The 10,912-nt window shown below is 43.4% G+C and overlaps 1 pseudogene; it reads right to left on the minus strand.

The window, feature by feature from the left end:
* Positions 1-2,012: 2,012 nt before the first annotated feature.
* Positions 2,013-8,502, minus strand: LOC100956852 (annotated as a pseudogene).
* Positions 8,503-10,912: the final 2,410 nt, after the last annotated feature.

Here is a 10,912-nt window from a genome sequence, read left to right on the forward strand (position 1 = left end):
TAGACAATCTACTTCAATTAAAAAAAAAAAATTCACAGATCCCCATCAGCTACTACTTTAGGTTCTAACAGTGTCTTAATCTGAGAAGCAAATGCTTCACAAAACTTAAATTTACTGGAATAAGTAATTAAAAGACCAGGTGGTTGACAGTAGTATACTCAAACCCAAGCCATAATCTGAATAGTAAAACCAGTATAAAAACACAAAGGCACTCCCTAAACAATGAGGGCTGGGTTCTGGGTGACAGTGTCACTAAAACCTCATCAACGCACTAAGAGGTCCCATGCACAGTTAAACGCGATGTGGGCCATACATATTTTATAAACTACCTCTACTATTTCCCCCTCCCTCCCCAGCTCTTCTTAAAAGCTGAGGAAGATATGATTGTCTCAGCAGACTGTGGCACAGCAAAGCCAACGCTTGAATCTGCCTCCTACGAGATGGGACGGCCACCAGGAGGGACAAAAAGGCAATAAAGGCACAGTTCTCTTCAAAGGCGAAGAACTGAAGCACCTTGGGATTTCAAAAAAGAATCCGTTAAGTGTCACCAAAGTGTCAACAATTCCTTGGGAATTTATAAACAAAAACACCCAGGCTACAAACAGAACGCTCCTGGGGAACCACAGCAGCCCTTTCCCTCTGGTCTCAGATAAATGGCTGCGCAAAATGGGGCTATTTAGCCTGTTGAAGGAAGGCTTCTGTTACTGCACACGCACCTCTTTGGATGGCAGGGACAGGTACTTTGTTGAAGTGTTTCCCTGATATGTGGTCAGCCAGGTGTGGACTCTCCTCCCACACACAGCCGCCCTTCAGAGCTGAGGGCCTGGCTGGACTGGGTCTTTATCCAACGTCCCTGTTCTAGGTTAGGGAAGAGCAGTCTCCGAAGTGTAAGAGGAAGGGAGAAAGAAAAGTGAGGAGGAGAGAGAAGGCAGGAAGGAAGAAAGGAGGGGACAGGAGACAGGAATGGAAGCGAGGGACGACTGTCCAGAAGGGAGCTGTGACCCTTCACTGCGCTAGGAGCCCCTCACAAGCCCCCCAGCTCACAGTCCAGATGGAAATAGCTGCCCTCCCCAACTGCTCTTTAACTCTGAAAATGCCTTCTGGGGGCAACTGCGTATACACTAAATGCAACTCAGCACGTGGTCCCAGCCCTGCCTGTGCAGAGAAGCTTCCACCAAGAGGGCAGAGTCAGCCGCGTGCACCCCGCCCCCGTTTCAAGGTTCTACCTGCTCGGATCTCTGGTCAGCTGCAGAGTCCATGGGTCCTTCCTTTTGGCTTAGCTCCTGCTCTTTGGCTCTGTTCCCACAGTTTACCCACCAGGAAATGAAACATTCCTAAAAGGAATTTAACATCTCACCACTGAACGCTTTTAGTTCACTCACAAGCAACTACCCCTTTCTCTTCGACCTTCCCCTTACCAGCCAGGCTGCCTGCCCAGCCTTGAGCTCTCCACGCTACACCTGCCTTCTTCCAAACTTGCTTTTACTTTCTTTGCCCAAATGCTACAAAATCCTTCACAAATTCCTTAGAGTTCCTAGAGTCCTGTGCCTTTTGATCCCCATGGATAGATGCCTCTGACATTTAAAAAAACAAAAACCAGGTAGTTTCAAAATAGGGCAAATATTCAGAGAGGTTCCTAGTTAAGCGTTTTAAAAATCATTTGCACATCCTTAAGCTTATCATTATCATCACATAATTAAAATAACTGAAAAAAAAATTAGGACAAAAACAGACCAAAAAACTCCAGAGTTCATGCTCCCAAGCCTGCTGTGATGCTCCAGAGACAGCAGGTACACAGCCACCAAGGCAACACAGCGCGTGGTGACAGAGAGGGCTGTCAGGCCCCTGTATGGTGAGGACCGGGCTGGGAGGCTCTCCAGGCGGTGATGGCGCCCACTGGCAGGCTCCACGTGCGGTGACAGAGGGGACTGGCAAGCACTGCTTGCGGAGGCTGAAGGTGCAGGGCGCTGTGGCCAGTGGGGGAACTAGGCCTAGAGATGAAAGGGGAGGCCGGAGCGCGGGCGGAACCGTCTGCACTGTCCTGGGTCCGCACAGCCCGGGCAAGGCCGGCTAGCCGGGAGTCCAGGCCCGGCTCTGGGCCCCCTCCAGCTGGCGTCTGTAGGCTGCATAGCGCCTGCTCAGGGTCTGCAGCTGCTCATCTTCCTCCTTGTCCAAGATGCGCAAGAAATTCTGTAGTTCTGGAAGGCTGAAAGCTTCCCGCTCTCCAATTTCATGTTCACGAAGAACAAAACTAAGCGAGTCTGTTCTAGGTCCTGCCACCAGACGCAAGCAGAGCGGGTGTTCCGGTTCTGAGAGCTTGCCGGCGTAGACTTGGTCCTCTCTGGGACAGCGCTTATAAAGTGCAAACCTGGAGGGGCTCTTGGTCACGAGAAACTTCTTGAGCAGGGCCTCAGTCACTTGGCCGACCGCGCTTGTGCTGCTGATGTGAAGCGTGTTCCTGCAGTCGCTGCATCCGGGAGCGAGCTTTCCAGGCTTCAGTGCCGTCTGGGGGGCTGCGCAGAGTTCCGTCTGAACTTGGATGAAGCCCGTGTAAACCCCATTGGAATTCAAGGTCATCTTCAGTTTGTCCGTGACTGCTAAATTGTATTTATGAACTTTCTCTTTGATGTCCTCTTTGCTGAGGTAATTGTGGGTTTCCTTCTCTTTCTCCACATCTTGAGGGCCGGAGCGGGGCTTGCCCTGTGGCGCTCTCCTGAAGAAGGAGGTCCTGGCGGTGAAGAAAAAGGCCTCGGCGTCCTCCTCCAGGCTGCTGTAGCCGCTGCTCAAGCTGCGGGCCCCGCCGCGCGCGCGACCTCCCCGGGGCGGCCCGGCAGGGGGCGCCGCGCTCCCCGCCCCGCCCCGCCCCGCCCCGCGAGGTTGCCGGCGCCGGCCTGAGGCTGCTGCGGGCCCACCTGCTGCCGCCGCGGACGCTGCTCCACCGGCCCTGCGGCCCAGCCGCCCAGGAAGGGATTTTTGTAAGAAAAAAAACACCTCAGTTTCATAAACACGAATACATTGTCGTTGGCTCTTTTTCTTCCTAGTAAAACTTATCAGAGGTGTCTATAATTCACAAGTCCCCCAAGAAGTTTGGAGAAGAGGAGGTAAGAAAAATAAGAGTAACTTAAATTTAATATTTTTTACATTTACAGAGAAACTAAAGAACCGTTTATCTGGGAGATTGAATTAATTAGTGAACAAAAATTCCAATGAGCCAGAGTTCCAGGTCTTTGGGGAGTTTTGAGCCACAGAGATGCAGGTTTATTAGCCTCTGAGTCAAACTTTGGTAGTTCATTCCTGCTTCTGCCTGGTTGACTGTCAAAGCTTATGGTTCAGAAACACGAAGTACAACCCCTGGGATTCTTGCCAGAGATGATAGCTGTGAGCTGTATTGTTAAATTTTACCAGAGCTAGATGTGCGACTGAGAAGTCTTGATAGAATGAAGATGTCAATTCTCTTAGAATTAATTTATAAATTGTTACTCCTATTAATATGAATATAATTAATGTTCATATGTGATTATATTATACTTCCTATGTTACTAGTGTTCCTGTGGAAGAACAAATAGGTAAAAAGAGCTAGAAATGTTTGACAAAAGGACTTTTATTAATAGATATTAAAAAGTATCATAAAAAGGTGTTATATGTGCAATTATGATAAATATAAAAGCACCGCACTGGAACAAAAGAAAACAAATTACTGAAAGACAATAGAAACCTAGAAACAGAAATATTCATATGAGAGTATTAAAAAGATGTTTTGAATTGGTGACAGGAAAAGGGATTAAATAAACTTTGTGGCTCACTCCTCTAATCCTAGCACTTTGGGAAGCTGAGGCAAGAGGATCACTTGAGGCCAAGAGTTTAAGACCAGCCTGGGTAACATAGTAAGACCTCCATCTTTTCTTTTCCATTCTTTTCTTTTTTCTTTCTTTCTTTCTTTTTTTTTTGAGACAGTCTCACTTTGTCACCCCCCTGGTAGGGTGCCGTAGCATCACAGTTTACTACAACCTCAGAGTCCTAGGCTCAAGCAATTCTCTTGCCTCAGCCTCAAGGGTAAGACCCCCCATCTTCACAAAAAATTAAAAGTCAGCTGGACATGGTAGTGCACACTTAGAGTCCTAGCTACTTAGGAGACTGAGGTGGGAGAATTCCTCGAGCCCAAGAACTTGAGGTTGCAGTAAGCTACGATGATGCCATTGCACTCCAGCCTGGGTGACACAATGAGACCCTGTTTCAAAAAAAAAAATTTTTTTTCTGAGATAATACCTCATATTACCTGTACCAGGGAATGAATATTTTCACATTAGAAGGCTGCATTAGTTTAGGTATAATCAAATAAGGCTACATTTAAGAAACTTTAATTAGATGTACTTAAAAATGTACATTATTTTGTGAAAATTGGACTGCATACTTAGTGAAAATTGTTTATTAAATTAATTAATTAGTTAACTAATTTATTTTTGAGACAGAGTCTCACTTTGTTACCCTCAGTAGAGTGCCATGGCATAATAGCTCACAGCAACCTCAAAGTCTTGAGCTCAAGCAATTTTCCTGCCTCAGCCTTTCAAGTCGCTGGGACTACAGGCGTCCACCATGGTGCCTGGCCATTTCTTTCTTTCTTTCTTTTTTTTTTTTTTTTAGAGATGAGGTCTTGTGTTTGCTCAGGCTGATCTCAAACTCCAGAGCTGAAGCAATCTACCAGCCTCTGCTTCCCAGAGTACTAGGAGTACTAGGCTCACAGGAGTGAGCCACTGCGCCCAGTGAATTTTAAAGTTGACTAATGTTTCAATGACTTTGTTGTGTCTGCTTTTTGTTGGAAAGCATTTGAATATCTGGTCACAGGTACCTACAACTAGGTACCTAGTTTCAGTTAATAGTCTAGATGGGTATCAGTCATTTTTTATCTTAAGGGCATCTTGATTTGGGTTAAGTAGGAGAATGTAGATTCACAGCAATAAAGTGGTTGAAAGGCAAGAAAGAATATTTTGGACCTGTTGCCAAAGGCATGGGTAATCTACTGCATTTCTCCATATTTCAACTGAATCTTTCTTGGCATCAAATAATAATTTAAAATGTCATCTATTGAAAGCTCACTCAATTCCATTCGTACTTCTTTAGATGCCTTGGTGATATTAATTAGGTGAGGTTAAAATGCTAATTTGAGTGTGATGTCACGATTTTCAAAGTCAGTGAAACTTTCATTGTATTCTCCAGTTAACAGGTCTGTAATAGCTGCACAGTCTTTAAATGATTCTCACATATCATCCTGCTCATCAATCACCTTTGCTAACTTGGGAAACATGTTCACCCAGAATTTCCTTTTTAAGAATTGTTTTGAAAAAGATAGCTTTTTCTTTTCTTTTCTTTTCTTTTTTAAATTGTTGAGGAATCACTGAGTATAAAGAACCGGTTATACTGATTGCATTTGTTAGGTAAAGTCCTGCTTCTTTTCTTTTCTTTTTTTTTTTTTTAAATGCTTAGATTTTTTTTTTTGCCACATATTATATATAGACTTACTTATGCCTTGCAAATAAAGTCAAGTCATTTTGATTTGACATGGTATCAAACAGAAATACTGCATTCCTACGGAAATCTTTCGAATAATTCACATTGCTGATTCTGTTCTTCATAAAAATTGACTTTCTGTTCTAGAGATACAATTTTAGCTAACAGCGGTCCTTGAGATAGGCAACAAGCTTTAAAATGATACAGAAAATCCATACCGAATAGCTAATTCTTCAACTTTGCCAATTCATGAAACTGATGATACCATGTTGCCTTTGCAGGAATGTATTACAGTTGGCAATACTACAATTTGTTGCAAAGTGTCACCTAAGATAGTAGCCTTAGCACAGAGATTTTGCTGATACGACAAAATGAGAACATTTGGATCTGTTAATACTTTTTTTTAAATCCGCACAATAAATGCTTCATGCTTTCCTGTCATGGAAGGTGCACTATCTGTACATACACTCAATAAATGTACCAAATTCAAACCAACTTCATGACATTTATGTTGAAAGCTGTTGAAGATATCAGTTCTCCATGTTCTGTTTATAAGCGTGTCCAAAGCCTGTAACTCTTCTTAGCAAGGACAGTGTTCTGTTAGGAGCAGAATGAAGTGTAAGCCTGTGCCAAGTGCTAATCCAGTGCAATTAGATAACATATTCTTTTTCTTTTTAAGTATTGCATAAAGTTGTTCTGTTAAGTTGAAGGCTAATTCATACTGCTGATCAGTTGTGCTTCTCCTTGAGAGAGGGAGTTGTTTGTACTTTGAAAGTTTATTGGGGTGTAAGCATCCTACAACCTTGTAGGATGTAGGCATTCTTTCACAGCCTTCTCTTTTTCCCTGAGTTTATAAGCTACTTTGTAAATCGCTTCAGTGGGATTATTTCCAGATATTACTGCTGCTTGAAAGAATTACCTTTTGCCTTTAATTTTTTATTTCTGCAATATAATTTTTCACACCTCTTTCTCCAATTTAAAAATGTTTGTGGTCCTTATGAGTGTTATAATGCTGATAGGCATTGAATTTTTTAGCGTTGATATTGTCGTGTCACAAAGCAAGCAAATCAATTCATCTTTTGAGTGTACAATGTCGTAAAGTATGTTTACTTGGTTGTGCAACCATCACTACTATCCATCTCCAGAGCTTTTCAATATCCCCAAATGAAATTCTGTACCCTTTAAACAATGACTCCATATAAAACCCCCAGCCCTGGTCTCTGGTAACCATTATTCTACTCTCTAGCTCTATACATTTTACTGTTCTAGGTATCTCATGTAAGTGGAACCATATCATATTTGTCCTTCTGTATGTGGCTTATTGTATTTAGCATAATGCCTTCAAGCTTCCTCTGTTTCCCAGCATGTGTCAGAATCTCCTTTGAAGGCTGAATAATGTTCCATCCTATGTACTGGCCACGTTTTGTTCATCCATTCCCTTGTCAGTGGCCATTTGGGATGTTTCTACCTTTTAGCTACTGTGCAAAATGCTTGTATGAACACTGGTAGACAAATAGCTGCGTAAGGCCCTGCTTTAGTAATCTGATTGATAGTTACAAAAATCAGAGGAATCATTCAACACATTCTGATTTCCTGATACAACATTAGCAGATGTGGAGACCTCCATGGATCTTCCAGACCTGGGAAAATCCTCTCATTTCCTAGATGGCAAAGATAATTTCAGAAATGCTGAGTGACTTGTCCATGGGCACATAGCTAGTTAAAAAAGGATCACTTTCTTTTGTTGTTGTTGTTCTGTTTGTGGTTTTGAGACAGTCTCATTCTGTCACCCTGTGGTTCAGTACCACGGTATCATCACAGCTCACAGTAACCTCAAAATCTTGGGCTCAAGAGCTCCTCTTGCTTCAGACTCCCAAGTAGCTGACACTGCAGGCCCCTGCCATGATGCCCAGCTAATTTTTCCATGTTTTTAGTAGCGATGAGGTCTTACTGTTGCTCAGGTTGGCCTTAAACTCCTGAGCTCAAGCAATCCACCTATCTCAGCCTTCCAGAGTCTTAGGATTATAGGCATGAGCCACCATGCCTGGCCAGGATGCACTTTATATCAGGTCTTATAAAGCAAGTAAAATGAGTTATATTTAGTGATACCAGCCTATGAGGTGCTTTTGATAGCTGCATCTTTTCATTCTTGCATTCCTTGTATTGAGTCCTATAACACATGGCAGGCCTTCAGAGGTTATTTTATAAATATTCCAATGCACAGAGACATGTGTAGTTGCTGCCTGAATAAGCTTTGAAGGCAGTGACACCCATGTTAAGTGCACAGGGCCAAATGCCTACCTTAACCTGAGATGTCTCAGCCCAGTGCCTCAGCACACTGGTTTGCTCCAGCCTGTTGGCAGGCTGTGGGGACTGAATTCTTCTCTTTGCCACAGCTACAACCTCTTCCAGGTGCCCAGAGGCTTCCAGCAGCCTCACTCATTTAGCCTGTTGTGCACAAACACATTTTTTTGTTGTTGTTGTCCGTGTGCCATAATGTGAGAAGTTTGTAGAGCATACGACCTGGCGGGAGAAATGGAGCTTGGAGAACCAGGGAGGGAGGGGGATAGCCATGGTTGATTCTTTGGCTGCATGGTAATTTCCAGGGCCACTTATAAGCAAAGAAGCTGATGTCCGGCCTCCATGCCAGTTCAATTAAATGAAAATTGGAGGAAGGTGGATCACAGGCCCTTGTAGGTTTTAAAGCTTGCCCATGTGATTTCAATGTGTAGTCAGGGTGGAAGACACTGGTGCTAAGCCAGGGAGACAGGAGAACAGACATCCAGGAACAAGGAAAGACTTTGCTGCGTAAGTACCTCCTTCTTAAGGCTCCTCCTGAACTCTGTGTGCAAGGGGGACCCTCCTGGAAGCCTGCAGGTGGGAGGTGTGAGCAGGCGGCACCTCACAGAAGCATTTCTGTGTGTGTCTGGGATGTTACCGAAATCCACATTTCTTCCTCTCGCTGCCACCCTTCTCCCAGCTGGGCTCTGCGCTCATTGCCACCAGTGAGGACGTAGGGCCGTATGAAAACTTCAGATGATTGCAGGTGTTTCTGGTTTTATAAACAAAAGCCTGAGTCCTAAAGGAAGTTTAGGTTCTTCTCAGGCTTGGAGAGAATGCTCTGGTGAAACGTAAAGAGAGGAAGACTTCCCCAGACTGGAGAGAGAGCCCTTCCTGGTGGCAATGCCAAGAAAGCAACCTCTGAGAAGCCATGCTGAGCTGTGGGTCTGTGCAGGTGTTGTGAGCCCCAGAGGCCCAGATGTAGCAGTCAGCCTCTGGACCTGAGGACCATGTGGACAGTAGACATTTTGAAGGAAAACCATGTGTCCAATGACAGAATGCATGACCTATCCCTGGGGAGTGATTAGGAGTGGGGGATCCCCAGAAACAACTGGAGTTGCTTATCTTCCTTCTTACCCCAGTGAAACTGGGCTCAGAGTCTGATGTTGAACTCCTATGAAACAGTGAACAATTCACGTCTTGTGCTTCTGAGTTGTTAAGATTGAGATTTATACCTGTGTGCTGACACTTAAAAAAAATTAAGTCATAAGGTATTAAGAGAAATTGGAGGGAACAATACTTGAAGCAGGTGTACCATAGCATTATGTTACGCTTCTATTGGGATATTCGTCACATAGAAATGAAATTAACTACAGACCTGTGTTTTCTCCATTAGACATCGAGTTCTTTGAGGCCAAGGACTGTTTCTCATCCCACTTTGTATTTGTAGTAAAGCCATCAGCCAACAATGAATAAATGAGTGCCATGGGGGGAGCTAGGAGAGGAAGCGCCAAGCAAAAAAGAGCCAGCACACCTTACCACAGTGACAGTTTTAATGGTATCAAATAGGTAACTGCAGAGTCCGAAATGTGGGCAAGTTTCACAGCTGGAGAAGTTGTGATTCATGAGGCAATTACCTGCTCATACAAATGCCATCAAAGGTTTTACAGTAAGCTGTGCTGGATGATAGTACATCTTATGGAGTAAAAGTTGTGGTGGAGAACAGTGCTGGTGATTAAATTGCTAAAGAAAATAATAAAGGTTTATTTCTACAGAGTTCCCTTAAGAGTTCCTAAACATTGAAGCTGTTGCTTTGAGGCCATCAGACTATTACGCTGGAACTCTTTGCACCTAGAGTTTTTGCATCACGACCCAAACATGTGTGCAGTGTGAATGCTTAGCCGGCTGGGGCAGGCAGGGGCAACCAGAACAGGGAGACTTTGTTGTGCTATTCAAATCAGCATCCTGCTGTAATTACGGGTGTGCTGGGTTTGTTCACCTTTGGTGTGCACAACCCTGGACCCTTCCTGTTTGATGTGGGGCAGGCTGGTTCTTCAAAACATATTTGTAGAATAAATTGAATGCTCCCCCCCCCCACCCAATCACTCTCCTGGTTAAAGAAGTCTCATTAACATCTTACAGGCAAGATGAAGACTATGGTCTGGGTGCTAAGACTATAAGGACAAGTTAAAATTGGGTGAATAATCATTCCTGAAGGGTTCTGATAAAGTTAAACTGCGTTAAATTTGAACTGGGGGAAGACCCTCTGTCTTCTTCTCAATTCAGCCTTTCCTCGTGTTCTGTTCAATAGCATTATCAATGACTTAGATGAAATAAGGATTTCATGGACTTTAATTTTGTGTGTATGAGTGTAATGTACTTTTATATTACTTGTGACTAGGAGAATACTATCATTATTTTTCCCCCAAGACTGAAAGCTTATGTACTTAGGGTCTTTTTCTTTTTCTTTTATTTATTTCAATAGATTTAGAGGGTACAAGTATTTTTTGTTACTTGGATGAATTGTATAATCCTGAAGTCGGGGCTTTTAGTATTCCTATCACCAGAAGAGTATTCATGGTACCCAACGTGGTTTTTTATCCCTCACCCCATTCTCATCTCATCCTCTTCCCTTAGTTTCCAATATCCATTACACCACTTTATGACTATAAACACCTCTCAGTTACTTCCCCCTTATAGGTGAGAATATGTGGTGTTTCTTTTTCCATTCCTGAGAGATTTCACTTAGGATAAGATCTCCAGTTCCATCCAAGTTGCTCCCAAAGACATTATTTCATTCTTTTTATGGTCAAGTAGTATTCCATAGTATGTATACATAATATTTTCTTTATCCACTCATGAATTTATGGACACTTGGGTTGATTCCACATCTTTGCAATTGTGAACTGTGCTATGATAACCATTCTGGCACAGGTGATAATGACTTCCTTTCCTTTGGGTAGATTACCAGTGGTGCGATTGCTGGATAGAATGGTAGGTCTGCTTTTAGTTCTCTGAGGAATCTCCGTACTGTTTTCCTTAGAGATTGTATTAATTTACATTCCCACCAACAGGGTATAAGTGTTCCCTTTTCAGCACATCTGCAACAACATCTTTTTTTTTTTTT

The sequence above is a fragment of the Otolemur garnettii genome, unplaced genomic scaffold, assembly GCF_000181295.1.
Source record: "Otolemur garnettii isolate 467f Iridium unplaced genomic scaffold, OtoGar3 scaffold00002, whole genome shotgun sequence".
Taxonomy (NCBI): Eukaryota; Metazoa; Chordata; class Mammalia; order Primates; family Galagidae; genus Otolemur; species Otolemur garnettii.